This window comes from Dermacentor andersoni, chromosome 1, assembly GCF_023375885.2.
Source record: "Dermacentor andersoni chromosome 1, qqDerAnde1_hic_scaffold, whole genome shotgun sequence".
Classification (NCBI taxonomy): Eukaryota; Metazoa; Arthropoda; class Arachnida; order Ixodida; family Ixodidae; genus Dermacentor; species Dermacentor andersoni.
In genome coordinates this window covers 180,075,938-180,091,448 of record NC_092814.1, presented here as the reverse complement: position 1 = coordinate 180,091,448, position 15,511 = coordinate 180,075,938, and the positions used below count along the sequence as shown (strand labels likewise).

The window sequence follows — 15,511 nt, the reverse complement described above, 5'->3', positions numbered from 1 at the left end:
ATTTCATTTAACAAGTATATCCCGATACATCCGGCTTGCTACGAAGTAATAACGTGAATCATGCCTTATATTTTCCTGCACACTTTCTGAGTAGGCAAATTACGGTGAATACTAGAAATAAGCAATGGCGATCGGAAAACCGGGCGTGCTCATTATACAGCAACGCTACCTTGAGTATAGCAATGAAAACTATTCTTTTGCGGTTGCTTTGCTCGTATTCAGCGATAGTTACGGATCTAAATGACAGAATTAAAAAGCGTTTAGCGCACGAAGAAGACGAAAGAAGACAAAGAAAGGGCGGCACACACATGCTTGTGTGTCGTCTTTTTGTTCTGTTCGTCTTGTTCTTGTGCGGCAAGGCTTTCAATCGGCGAAGTGCAATCTGCTAATGTTGAATACTTCAGTTCCGGCCAGCTAGAAATTTCCTTCTTGCGAAATAGCTAATTACTGAGAGATTATACACCAAATTACCATTTTCTAATTTAAGAAGTTCGAGCGCCGATTAACAAAAAGAAAAAAAAAAGGAGTGCGAAAAGGGCTTAAAGAATTTTATGAGCAGCTCGGAGAAACTGACAGGCCCAAATCCGCTTTTAATAAGTGGAACTATAGTCACGGTGGGTTCTGCATAACTTCCTCTAATAATCGCGCCCAGCGTAATGTGCTATGAGATTTGACATCGAGTCCGGAGTTGCTCGAGAACTGTTTCGCTGCAGTCTGAGCTCACTAGCCTTTAGATACGCAGCAGCGCTGCATGCACCGTCTCCAAAGGTCATCACCTGTGTATAATATCGTGCGAACATTTGACGACGCTCGAACATCGTTGGCAAGCCCTGAAATAAGCAATAAACAATTAAGACCAATCGACTAGAGGATCCATTTTGTATACGATAAACCCTGGGTATGAATTCTCTACATTTGTTAACATGCAGCAACTTGTGAAAACCTTGTGTCAACGCTTTTCTCTTGATGCAGTATACACTTATTATTTCCCATTTCATCGCGCAAGCTTGTGCGCATGTGGTAGGACAGATGAAGAGGCAGTTTGTGTTGCTGGACTGTCCCTATTATGCCCCTTCCAAAGGTAGTGCTGTTCAACAACCAGCTGCCAGTCGATACCATATATCAATTGGACCGTTTCATGTTTCAGTGTTCTGAAAGGGGAGATCTCGCTGCCGTGAAAGGCTTCCTTAAGGAGAGATGGGTGTCCGAGGTATAGTAATAAGGTGTATGCGTGTACAGCGACTCGCGCTTGTTTTATTGTTCTCCATTATACCTCAATTATTTGTTTGACCCGCAGTGGTAGCTCAGTGGCTATGGTGTTGCGCTGCTTAGCGTGAGGTCGCGGGTTCCATGCGCGATACCCGGATTTGACGGCAGCATTCTGATGGCGGTAGAATGCAAAAACGCTCGTGTAGCATGCATTGGGTGGACGTTAAAGAGCCCCAGGTGGTCAAGATTGGTCCAGAAGGAAGGAAGGAAAAAGTGGAGAAGGAAAGGCAGGGAGGTTAACCAGTTCAGCTCCACGGGTTTGCTACCCTACACATGGGAGCGGGAGGGGGGGGATGAAAAATGGGGAGGGGAGAGCGAGAACACACAGCACAGCACACACATCGTCAGTTACAGTCCGTCACTCTTGCGTGGTACGTGACATCACTGTCACAGCCGCTTGCCCAAGCCCGTCTCTTTCAAAAACCGGAGTAGTCCATTCGTCGCCTTCAGCTGTGAAAATCGTTTCAACTGACAATGGTCTATTGCCAAGGTGCGCCAGAACGGGCGCCAGGGACTGTCTCTGAACATTATATTCAGGACAGTCGCACAGAATGTGTTCTAGTGTCTCCTCTCAAAGACAGGCATTGCAGAGAGCGTTGTCGGCCATTCCAATGCGAAATGAGTAAGATTTTGTGAATGCCACCCCTAGCCACAAAGCATAAACCCCATGCAAGCGATCTTGCACGCGACATCGACAAGCGACGCGATGGAGATGGCTGTCGCGTTCGCTCGTCGCCTACAAGTCGCACCTTATGCGAGCGATGACTTCGAGCGACGTCTTCCCAGTGTTGCCGATATGAGGGCAGCAATATAGGCGCTGAAACTAGCGTGACGCGTGCTTTATTAACTTAAGTTGATGTGTTTTACTGTAAAAAGCAGCATAAAATATTTCTGAAAGTCTTGCAGTAGGTTCTTATCGTTGCACGTATAAAAATTCAATCGTTTGCTCGTTCCGTGCGACACTCGGAAGTACTTGAGTTATGTACATCCAGTTCCGGCTTCGCGCTATTGGCTAGTCGCTCATAGCACTTCCGGCCGACGAGCGAAGAATTCTAGATTTGCAGAACCGAGCGATCGCGCGACAAGACCGAGCGATCTGTTCAAACGACGGCCCGATCCGTCGCTCGAAGCCGTCGCTCGTCGCTGTCGTGCACAAAATCGCGCTCGTGGGGTTTAGCCTTAAGAGATCAAACAGAGTGGCCTCTCTTCGGCGGAGTCCAGTTGGCATACAGTGATGCATCAAAGAGGGCAGGTGGTATTGACGATAGCTCCGGTTGGTCTGGCTGCTTGGTGTGCACCATAGAGAGAGCGTGATCTCCTGTGCAAGCACTCGAAGTCTGCTGGCTGCGTCGGACCGTGAAAGTGGTATGGCCTCTTTCTGCGTGTCTTCAAGAGCTGCCCGAGCGGCATTATAGGCGTCTTCGTTTCCTATGACGCCACAGTGACTTGGCAGCCACTGAAACGTCACGTGCTGTCCTTTCTCATGTGATGTATGGAGTAGGCATCTAATATCGAATACGAGCTGTTCGTATGGCCCGCGACGCAGAGCTGATAGCACAGATTGTAGGGCTGCCTTTGAGTCACTGAAGATTGACCATTGTCGAGGTGGTTCCCGATTGACGAAACAAAGTGCAGCGCGAAGAGCAGCTAGTTCCGCAGATGTCGATGTCTTTGGGTGGTCAGTCCTGAAGCTGATGGTAATAGCTCTTGCTGGAACAACCGCAGCACCGAACGAGCACTGGATGTTTGTGGAATCATCAGTATAAATATGTACACTGTCCGCATACCTCTCGTGCTGAAGAAGCAGAGACAGTTGTTTCAGTACAGGCGACGACAGCTCACACTTTTTCCCAATTCCTGGTACGCTGAGATGTACTGTGGGGCTGATGAGACACCAGGGGGGTATCGATGGTTTAGATGCAGCGGTGAAGCCCGACGGAAGTTTGCCGTTGTACTTGACGATAGGTTTAGAGAATGATGCTTGGTGCCTGTCTGAAGGTAGTGTTGCAAGGTGGTGATAGGGCGCGCGTGCAAAATGTCTGATGTGTGTTCTCAGGGCTTCCACCGTAATGTGAGTTTGCATTGGATGGTCCCGAGCCATCGCAATAGTTGCCTCTGTTGACGTGCATCTGGGCAAACCAAGACAAACTCTGAGTGCTTGAGCTTGTGCTGCCTGCAGAACACGAATATTTGTCTCGCAGTTGTTGTTCAGTACAGGTACACTATATCTTAAAGAACCGAGAAAGAGAGCTCTGTAAGGTTTCAGCATTCCGTCTACTGACATCCCCCACGTCTTTCCTGTCAAGTATTTAAACAACTGGGAAGTTGCTGTCAGGCGCCGTTTCATGTTGCCACGTGCGGCCTCCAACAGAGGTCTCGGTCAATAATTACACCAAGAAATCTGTGGGTTCTGACATAGGAAATGGTCCACCCATTGATTGAGATGACATAAGGCGTCATTGGTTTGCGAGTAAATGCTACTAGTGCGCATTTTTTTGGTGATATGCTGAGAACTTGTTTACACAAGTAGCTCGCTGTCAAAGTTGCCGCTCTTTGAAGCCGCGCAGGTATCTGAGGACGTGTAACTGCCGAAGTCCAAACACAGATGTCTGCGTATATTGAAATCTTGATGGTAGTTGGCAAGTATTCAGCAAGTCCAACAAGAGCGAGGTTGAATAGCATCGTTCTGAGAGCACCGCCTTGAGGAACGCCCCTGCTATATAGCGTCGCATAGTTGGGCCATCGTCAGTTAACACAAAGAATGATCTTGCAGATAGGTAACTTGCAATCCACAGAAAGACTCGACCACCTCGGCCAACCGTCGCAAGAGTGTCGAGAATGGCCTCATGTAATACGTTATCGTATGCGCCTATCACATCTAAGAATATAGCTGTAGATAAACGCTTACGGAACCTTTCGTGCTGGACATATGAAACGAGATCAACTACATTGTCGATGGAAGAGCAGTCACGTCGGAAACCAGCCATGGAATTCGGATAGATCTTGTAGTGTTCAAGGTACCATTCCAGGCGGCTAAGGATCATCCGTTCCATTATCTTTCCTACACAGCTGGCCAGCGCTATTGGGCGGTAAGAGGTGAGCTCTAGTGGGGATTTGCCCTGCTTCAAGAGTGGCACCAGGCGGCTTACTTTCCATTCGTCAGGAACATTTCCCTCCTGCCATGAGGAGTTGTAAAGACTCAACAATTCTCTCCCTGCGGATTCTCCGAGATAGCACAAGGCTCCGTGTGATATACCATCTGGACCCGGAGATGAAGAGCGCCTGCAGAGAGCTAGTGCCGCCTCGAGCTCCTCCATTGTAAAAGGAAGGTCCATGCGGCAATCACAGGAATGGGGGACGTCACCTCGGGCTGGAGAATCTGGACGAGTCGCTTGGTCTGCGATCCGCGCGCAAAAGTCTTCTGCGACATCGATGTCTTGCCGCCCTTGGAAAAGCGCGAGCGCCTTGAATGGAAAACGCTGTTCCGGAAGGTAACGCAGACCTTGCACCGTTTTCCAAATGTGAGACAGTGGCTTGCGGGGGTCTAGTGCCTGGCAGAATGTTGTCCAACGTTCCGACGCTAATCTATTCATACGACGCTGAATCTTCTTTTGCATCCTCCTGGCTGCCCTAAGGTAATGGATTGATTTGTACGCCGATATCGACGTTCCGCCCAGCGACGAAGTCGCTCTAATTCCATGTAGAAGTCGTTTCGCGTGGAAGAGATCGTCATCATGCGAGTGGCGTTTTGCATCGTATGTTTAATTGTTTGCTCTAACCAAGAGGGAAGGCCCTCGCGGCAGGCATCTTCCATATCAGATTTGAAGCTGGCCCATTGAATCGTCCGAATGGTATTCCGTGGACAAGATCTAGACGACAAGCCTTTGATGTTTAGATAGGTGGGAATGTGATCACTCCCATGTGTCTCAATATCTGGAAACCACTTCACACATCTGGCGAGAGAGTTGGAGACGAAAGCAAGGTCGAGGCAGCTGCGGTGTGTCACGCCTCGAAAAACGGTGTGGCTACCATCGTTCAGGAGAGTAAGGCCATAGTTGTAGGCGATGCTTGCTAATCTTCGTCCTCTTGCATTTCTCCTTGTACTTCCCCATGCTGGATGGTGTGCATTGACATCTCCTATGATGACCCATGGGGCGGCACAAACACTCAAGATATCCGCTAATCTTTTAGTATCAAAATTGATTGAAGGCAATATATATACGCCTATGAATTAAACAAGAGTTTATTCTTTTTAACTGTGATGCATATATATTGATTGTCGTCGTGGGGCGGAATGGGTTCCAAAACATAGGTAAGTTCACGACGAACAAAAATAATGATTTTGCTGCATGCAGCATTTGTTGAAGACATGATAACTTCGTACCCTGACAGTCTGATTGGTTTCGACAAGTTGGGCTCACAAATGACGATGAGCGGAAACACATTCGTGTACACAAACGGACGAAAATCTGAAAGACGTGATTTTAGCTCTCTGGCGTTCCATTGGATGACGGACGCTGCCATGACTTCTTTTCGGAGAGATGGGGTATGGGTAGCCATCTTTCTGGTTGAGGGGTTCAAGCACTGGGCTAAGGCGTCCAGCATTTTAAGCGCGCTTCGAGCAGGCGTTGTCCCCATGTCCACTAAAATCGCTCAGATGGCTTCCATGAGGGAACGCAGTACTGAGATGACTTGACGACTTGATGATGATGATGACTTGTTTTAGGCCGGAGAAGGCTCCGGTGGGGCCGCGACCTTCTGAGGTTCCTTAGCAAGGGAGCGGCTCAGTAGCGTAGGCCATTCCTCTAAAGAAAGAGGCTTATCTGCTTCCTTCGTGGAAGTGATGGACCCTTTCGCGGCGCGTCTAAGTGATGCCGCAGTGTAGTGGGTACTAACACTTCGCGCATGCGCCTTCTTTGAAGACGTACGATGGTGCCGACGTTGACGCCGACGCCGGACTACTTCGGCTGCCTCCCTTTGGGCCGAATTGTCTCTGGCCATTTGCTTGAGAACCGCGCGCTCCTTTTTGATACGGGAACAGTCTTTCGACGAGGCCGCGTGAGGGCCGCTACAGTTGACGCACTTAAGAACCGTGACACCGCAGGTCTCTCCTGCATGAGGTTCAGCGCAACGGAGACACAATAGCGAGTTCGTACACACGCCCTTGACATGCCCTAGCATGAAACACTGATGGCATTGAAGCGGCTTCTGGATGAATGGTCGAACCGGATGTCGGAAATGTCTGACTTTAACGTGGGATGGTATACAATCCCCCTTGAAAATTACTTTTACGCAGCGCGTATTCCCAAGGCGACGCACTTGCGTAATGATCGTGCCCTCGTTTGCCGGCTTGATGAGGCTAGGTAGGTCATCATTGGGAATGGCAATGTCAATGTCGTAAATTACACCGGCTATGGATGTATCGTCGATCGGGATAGAGGGGCGCATTTTGATTCCGCCTAGCTCCGTGATTTCTTGAAGTTTTCCAAGCGTACTCGCGTTGTACACGTCTATGGCGAGTATATTCTTGCGTGGATTTATTCTGATATATTTAATTTGATCCGGCCTCGCACATTCCAGAAAATGGATGGGGCTTGCCTGTTCGGCAATCGTAGGGTTGCTTGAGGGTTCTTCCGGCATAAAGATGATGACGCGTGGGCAGCGCGCAGGCCTTGACTTCATAGTCGTTGTATTCGCAGGAGTTGACGGCGCTGTGTTGACGATCTTTCTCTTCGTCCTCTTACTCCGGACGGGTATGAAGCTGTCGTCGGATGAGTCGCCTTCCGAGCTCGGTGTCTTCGGTGTCACTAGGGCAGCCTACTCGCTTCCTTGCGGTTGGCGGCCGTGATGACTTCTGGCATTCTCCGTGTCCATGGCCGCAAGACGGGGAGGCGAGGCACCTCGAAAGGCGAAGATTGCACTAAAAATTCACAGAGCCCAGAAACAAAGTGTTCTGCCACGAAGGCACTTGATCCGGAGTAATCCACTAAGATGTGCCTCCTCATTATCAGAGCGTGATATTGGCAGGTAAAACTGCAAAATTTAATTTTTAGTTACTTCTTTAGCCTGTTCTTGTTTCAATTTGTAAGAATTTGCCCTGCGATAGCGCGTCCTTTTTGTTGTTGCTGCTCTTTTTGTAAATATGTTCGTCTCCCCATTAGCATTGTGTAGCAGCCGAAAGCATGCCGTTTTCAACATCTCTATCAGCATTGCAGACCCTTTCACGTCGAACACGCCAGGTTTCCAGCGTACCCGTCTGCACCGAGCGGACCAATCCCCCGGACTCTGCATTATATGACTTTCGCGGCTAGATCTAGTACAGTACACGAAAATGGATGGGAAAACGGCGCTGCGGTAGCTCAACTGCATAAGAGCATCACACGCGTAATGCAGCAATGTGGGTTGGGTACCCGCTTGTGGCAAGTTGTTTTTCCGTCTACTTTGATTTCTGTGTGCTTTATCATTTATACATTTTAGTTAAAAAGAAATAACATAGTCTGTTGTCTTCCAGTATATGATAGTTACAGTGTGAGCGATGGCAGCTAGCTGTTAAAATCGCCTTCACGGTGAGGCCGGAAAGTCTGCCCTGACTTCCCGTCGCCCATCGCCAGCTATGTACCAGTGAGCTCATCCTATAGGTCAACTGTGCTTGAGTTAGTGCGGCCTTGGTGTCGAACTGTTGGGTGAAATTGATATTCCGGTGTAAATTCTGGCGCACACTTGCGATGGGCAGTTATACTTAGTGTTTGTACTGAAACGTCTTGCGAGTGATATGTGCCTCAGAGATGTCTGATGATTTTGCGTGCCTCGGATACTTGCTTTGCACAGTGTCTTGCTTTTCATAATGAAGTAGGACCAACAAGCATAAGTCTAGATATCTTTATAAAAAGCAATAACTTAGATGACCTATTTCACATTTCTAGTTATTTCTTAAATGAAATACGACAGTAAGCCTGTTCAAGTTTTTTTCTTTTTCTCACTTCGGATGTTCCCAATTTTCTTTGTGTTTTGTAGACATGAGTGATGCAGCAGTTGGTTCCTGTTGCCCTCTCAAACCACGCTGCTGTAATATTGTCAAAACATATTCTTGGCATAGATCAAACGCCAACGTACAAGCGTAGCGTGTTTCTACGGCACTCCACGGACGCCCGAATTTCTCCGTTTACCCGCCATGGTGGCTCAGTGACCATGGCGTTCTGTTCATGAGCACACCCGCCGTGGTTGCTCAATGGCTATGGTGATAGGCTGCTGAGCACGAGGTCGCGGGATCGAATCCCGACCATGGCGGCCGCATTTCGATGGGGGCGAAAGGCGAAAACACCCGTGTGCTTAGATTTAGGTGCACGTTAAAGAACCCCAGGTGGTCGAAATTTACGGAGTCCTCCACTACGGCGTGCCTCATAATGAGAAAGTGGTTTTGGCACGTAAAACCCCATAATTTAATTTTAATTTGTTCATGAGCACGTGATCGTTGGTTCGTATCTCGGCCCAGGCGGCCGCATTTCAATGGCAGCGAAATGCAAAAAAAAAAGAAATCCACGTGTGCTTAGATTAAGCTCGCCTCAAAATTAATTCTTGGTTTATAGCGCAAAGGGACACAGACGAAGACTTGAAGCAGACAAGCCCTCTGATACGGCGCCTGTCATTACCCTCCGTGCAGTATCGGGGCCTTAAACCCCACAACTTAATTTTGCTTTTTTCTTTACCGCTAACATATGAGCACGCCTTTTGTAGCAGCTCACTTGAACGAACGTACAAAAGCTCGTTCAATACTCCTAACTTACGAAAGTCGTTATCGCGCGTTTACCTATCGATGCAGTCTTACTTCAAAAACAGGCAAGCAGCTGAATACTCGCGCCCACGGTGATCGTCACAACAGTGCATCGGCAGTCTGTAATAAACGACTGGCTAATCGGAGAGATGAAATCGGTGAACGCACGGAAGAACAATCAGAATTATATTAACATTCTAATAATACGCTCGCCGCTCTTCATCAGATAAGTTATGTCATCAATTGGAATTTCCGGCATAGAAAACATCGATAGTTAAACAAACATCACCTCACAAGACGAACGCACAACTGCGTTAGCGTGAAGCTGTGCCATAGTATGACAAGCCACGGTCAACATTGTGATATATTAACACGGTTTGCTAGGTGCGTAAATCTTTTCGGCTTATGACTCCCCAACTGTACTGATAACTCTGGTAAGGCGGCAGCATTGCAAACAAAGTTGCCGAGTCATCCGGGCCTCACTTAAATTGTTAAGCATAAAGGGTCTTGACTAGCGAGCTCATCGGTCATCCGCCAATGTTAGGCCCTACTCTACGCTCACTTTGTCAGCTCCTTACTCTTCTCTTAACATTCCTACAACAGTACACAGCATCGGGAAAAAGGAGAGCTCAACGACCGGCCTACCTCTCTGCGCTGTCTTAAGTAGATTTTATTCCTCGCTTTCCCTAAAATTCTGCGGGAGATTTGCCGACTAGATGGAAGGCAACACTCTTCTGAAGCGTGTAATGGTACACCTTGCTATTATAACACCGCTGAGGTGTTGTTAAGGGCTCATTCACGCTAGGCGAACACGACAGCGACTTCGCACTGCCGACTGTCGGCGACACCGTTTTTTCCTTCGTGTCGGCGCCTCTGTCACACTGTACCGACGCCGACAATCTGCCGACGGTCGGCGGAGAGCTCGCGTCGGTAAAGTGTGACAGAGGCGCCGACACGAAGGAAAAAACGGTGTCGCCGACAGTCGGCAGTGCGAAGTCGCTGTCGTGTTCGCCTAGCGTGAATGAGTCTTAAGCAAGTAACAAGAGACAATCTGCCACAAGGGGCCCACCATTCGTAACGTAAGCTGACGTGTCGCAGGTGGAGTGCCTGGAAATGAAATTGTTAACTGACGCAAAGGCGTCCCAGCGGTTGCTACACGCGTCGTTTATTTAGTACACGGTCACAATGGCCCTGAGAGATTTGAGAATGCGGAGATACGCGCAGTATTTACGCAAAGTTTCGAAACTGCTGCACACATGACACCATCTGGAATTTTTGGCTGGACACTGTATAGTAGTCACTGTAGAACTTTCGTTGTTCAACAGAGGTTGCTTTAGAGAGTCAGAGGGGGAGCGCAGCTCACTCTCCCAAGCTTGGGAGGTGTAGACATGCTAGAGGAACCCTGCAAGTGGGCCCGATGTCTGATGATATTGTCACTCTCAGAACGAGTTAGAAACTTCACAAAGACTGTGCGTCTCGTCACACTAGACTGATCTCGGAGAGGAACATGAGCTCTTCTCGTATAACGTTACCTTAAATACACACTATTCTGCGCTGACTGACGTGCTCGAAAGATTTGCCTGGAATCTGACAACAAACTGTTCATGCAAAAAAGAGCGGATAGTTGGGCAAGTTTGTGTATACGTAGTAGCACGCTTGACTCCAGCACGAATGAAGCACAGCACGCTTGGAAAGGACACAAGATAGCGTTGTCTTACGTCCTTCTTGCGTTTTATGCTTCCTTGGCGCTTGTTCCAAATACTGCAGCACGAGCCAAGGAGCCAAGCAATATGAAAAAAAAAAAAAAAAGCATTGCTCACCGGTCTCGGCGGTCAAAACGGGCCCCAGCTTGTGAGCGAAGCGCGGTCGCCGGCCACGCGCCGCTCGCACTGACGGCCCACCGACGAGCGTCCTGCAGCGGCGAGAAAACTTTGGCAGCGCGCGCCGACCGGCGCACCCGTCTGACGCTCAGCGACAGAAGCGCGCGCTCGGCCAGCGAAGCGCGTAGGAGCGCGTATGTTGTCGCCGCCGTTGTTGGCCGGGGACGCTTCGCGTGCGCCGGGCCAGGGGGCGTTCGCCGCGCTCCCTCTTCCCTTCCTTCCCTGTCTCTTCGCCCACCTGGAGCGCAAGTTCAAGTAGGAGGTCGCTTGTATCCCGAAGCCGTGTCTTGACGGGACGTCGATCTGTAGGCACGGATGACGCGCACGCGCAGTGCGCAGAACTCCCCCCCCCCCCCCCCCCCTCGCGCTTCTTCTGTATTTCTTCATCTCTTCGTGTTTATTGGCCTGCGGTTAACGTCCTTCCTTGCCTCGCGCAAGAAGAGGGCGGCCGAACTATCCCTTTCATTCCAGCGCGTTCCGGGAAGGCAAAAATTAGAGTAATGGGGAACGCCAAAGGAGGAGTGCATATACGTGTATTGTTAGCGCGGACGCGGCTTCTCCCGCTCCCATGTCGACCTTCCCCAGCGCTCTCTTCGTTCTATTCTGGTCATATTGCGTACTCTTGCATCGACCTTTCCTTTAATATAAAATTTTCGTACAAAGTAAGACTAAGCGGGAACTACAAATGCCATGCTGCTGTGCCGTTTATCGGAACATCATTATCTTGAAGGCCCTCACTTGCAAGCAATTATACAGGGGATCAGGCTTGCTAATGGCACATGCCTTAGCCCGGTAATAAGAGACATAATACCCCTCGAATTTACTTCTTTAGTTCTTTTATTGATTTTTGTTCATTTGCCGCATAAATTGCTAGAGACAACGCAATATGAGAAGTTCGCTATTGAGAGCTATCGTATAACAGGGTGCACGTGCCGGAATAAGCCTAGGTCAAGCGTTCTTTTTTGCGTTGTGCTCCTAAATAAGCGATACCCTGCCAAGTGCGCAGAGATGCTGGAAGCTTACACCAACGTGGATCCATGGTATGAATCCGTTAGTTATTTGCGAGCTTTTGGAATGCCAGACCCAAATAAGAGGAATCTATCAGCCATGCGCATAATATAACCCAAAGCAGAGTTAAGCTTCTGCGAATTGCTGTTGCTATTTCTTCAATACACTAAGACGCTTGCGCCCGCTGTTATCAAAACTCCCATTTTATTCTGTGCGTGTAATGAAGGTAACCGTAAGCTTAGAGGGCTCTTTCTCGTACAGTTTGCAACGACAACAATTGCGAAGCCGGATTTTCTTTTTTTTTTGTTCAGAAAACACGGTAACGAACTCGGCCGAGTTATTATCAAACATTTAATTATCTTTATGTTTCTGCTTGCTGCCAGTTTCGCTGGATCGGAGGGGGATAAGTAGTGATTTTGTACTTGAATAGAACGATTGCGTATTTGCAAGTTGACTGGTTTTGAACAATCCAGTTCTTTGTAAACTCTTCGTGCATATACATTACGCACCGGCTAACTCATTAACATTTCATAGTCCGACTAATTTCCTTGTTCGGGTCATGCATGGCTTATAAGGTCATGTTCATGCAAGGTACAACTAAATTATTTTAAATGCGAAACTCTTACCATTGCAGATCTATTGCGAAATTTATTTTTAACAGTTTTTCTTTCATTTAGAAATTGGTCTGCTTAAAGTTCAGTCAGCTAAATATAGTTACTTATTACGTGCTTGAGCGAGTTAAAATATAATTAGCTGCTTCAGTTTTTTTTTCTTTCTTTTTGTCGCCGACAGCTCGCTTTGCAAGAGCGCAAATACTCGATGATGGTGATGATTGCTGACTTCTAATGATATCCCCTTTGAAACGGGGCAGCGACAGACACCTAGGGCTCTATTATGGATATTCCGCCATTTTCTTCGAGGCGTGACATAAGCGCTATGCGTACAAAATGGCGCTGATGGCCCCGATTTGCTTTCGTAACGTGACACAAATTTGACGTTTCGCCTAAGAAATTGTAATGTGGGTACTGAGCCTAATGTCCCTGATAAAGGAAAACAGTTTCCCTCCTTAGTAAAAATAAAGCAGCTAGCACAGAGCGTACAATTACTCCGTCACAAGCGTATTTCGCCTCCGTTGTCTGCTGTATACAAGACTTCGACTGCTTTATTGGCCACGATGCGTATCTCCTAGAAACGGAATGAGACATCGTGTATTGGCACCAACTCACTTGTTTTCTACGTTGAGACAGCATACGCGACCGAGCAGTGGTGATGAGCGTACGCGTTCGAGGACGCGTTATCGCTATCTCGTGAAACGCAAGCGCCGGCGCTGCCAGATCTTGTTCACTTCGCTGCTTACTCGCACCGCGTGAAGATTTACGAGAGGAAATTTCTAGGCGCCGCCTTGCGTGCATTTATTTTATTGCGATATCAATTATATGGACACTCCAGGCGCATTTCTGCTGTCGGTGTCGGCGTCGCCGTCGCCGTGACGTTCCGAATAAATTCAAGGTCGATAGAATTCTCGCCGCGCGCCGTACGCTGTAAATAGGACTGAAAGCGTGCGAGGGCGACCCGGTGATCGCGGCTAAATCTCAATCTCGCGCACGCAACGAAGCGCGACGCCTTCCGTCGCGCGCAAGGCTTAGGGGGGGGGGGGAGTAGGAGGGGGGAAGCGTTTTACTCCTTTCGGTCCGGACGGCCGCGCGCCTCCCGCCGGGCCGCTGTATCTTGAAAGCCATCTGCGACGGGTACAGAGTCAACGCTGGGCTGTGTTTGACGTCGTACTTCGCGTTGATGTGAGCGGCTGCACGAAGATCAATTCGCTCGCTGCTGCTGCCGCGTTTCTTCACTGCAGCGTTCTGACAGCGAATTTCCGCGGTCATCGAGTGAGACCATGTTGGCTTGAGCGCGCGTGGCACCATGCTTGTTAATTTAGTTAGTGTTCCTATGTTTACAAGTATATACAGCCTAAAACTGCTGTCCTTACTTCGTATAGCTGCCACTAATTTGCTTTCGAAATCGATGCTTCGCCTTTCGGAGGAAACTGAGACTTTATAAAAAAAGTTATGGCTCAAAACACAAATGCCAGCACCACCCGAGAGCGATGCAAACGCTATGAGAACGCGTTATGAACAAAACATCTTCTTGGCCCTAAATGCCGTGGGAAATACGGCGATACACATGCTTCTCGGCCGCAGTTGCATATGGCCGTTCATTAGGATAATTTTGCGCCGCTCATCACACCACAAATTATGGCGGAAAATCTCTGCAATGGCGGCCAAGCCCAACGTCACGGAACGTGAAATTGACGTTTGCGAAACCGCCCTTCCTGTGACGCTCCTCACGGGATATTCCTTCAGCCAATCATCAAAGTAACATGGCGACTATCTTGGACCGCCACCACATATTCGCCAAATTGCAGATGCATTGCATGGGCTTCTGCACGCTACAGTTCACTTACTTTTTGAAGCGCTAACATCACAATATAGCTGCCAAGGACCAGGAAAAAGTATTCGTCGGTAAAAGTTGCACCTTAACGTCACATTTGTCATATTGATGAAAAATCGAGATTGCATTTTGCAAAACTTCCGCTTGCCGGCACAAATTTTGAAACACGTGGCCTTTCGACAGCCAATCAGAGAGTAGGAGGAGGAAAGAGAAAAGTAGAAGGCAGGGAGGTTAACCAGAATAACGCCCAAATCGTCGGTGAAGGCGTGCGAGGGTGACCCGGTGATCGCGGCTAAATCTCAATCTCGCGCACGCAACGAAGCGCATTGGAATCAGAGAGTAAACAAGGCACATAATGACGGCCGTGCCGCCACCATGCGGGTGGAGGATAGAGCCTGCTTGAGCTGATCAATTTCACGTTGTCGACACGAGCAGTCAGCGTCTACAGCGGGCACAAAAATGGGAGCCGACGCTGGAACGCCGTTTTCTTTTCCATTTTTTTCTTTGTAGATATTATCTAATCACACAGGCCTTGATCTAGAAGTGCCACGTAGGAAGTTATTTATTTTATTTACTTTGTTTATTTATTTCACAATACTGCACGCCAGATTGGCCCAATCACGAGGGGCATGAAAACACAAATCATAACAGCACGTACATGCAAAAAAAAAAATTACATTGCATGTGACATACAACAGAATAAAAAATTAAAAGATGACAGAGCAGAAACGAAAGCAATGAACATTGAAATTTCTCATAAGAAAATTGTTTCCTTTCTACTGAACAAACAAAGTTTGAAGGGCCTGTTCCACGTCAGGAGAGCGAAAAACCGATTCAGGAAGCGCGTTCTAATGAGCTATTGTTTGAGGGAAGAAACTGCGCTTAAATGAGTTTGTTTTGGCAAATATAGGCTGTAATGAGTGTTCCCTATGTAGAAAAAGACGAATAAACGGGGCAGGCGGGCACTGCGAAAAGAAGAAGTTCGAACAATGAGTAGCTCTTTGTCTGGTTTCTTCGCGTCTCGTTAGTTTTATACATTTTTGGTGCTGAAAACCTCCGTGCGGACTCGTTACCTTCATCGCACGTCTCCAAGGGTCTTCTACTCCACCATTTCGCGCTGCGAGCGGCGAGGAAT

At 48.4% G+C, this 15,511-nt stretch overlaps 1 protein-coding gene across 1 annotated transcript in view; it reads right to left on the bottom strand.

The window, feature by feature from the left end:
• The window catches only part of LOC126547100 (uncharacterized), a 151,444-nt gene extending 140,262 nt beyond the window's left edge, over positions 1-11,182 (bottom strand). Inside the window, exon 1 of the mRNA XM_050194961.3 lies at positions 10,861-11,182. The gene's annotated coding sequence lies outside the window, so the exon portion shown is untranslated. The remainder of the gene's footprint in view (positions 1-10,860) is intronic.
• Between the last annotated feature and the right edge of the window lie 4,329 nt (positions 11,183-15,511).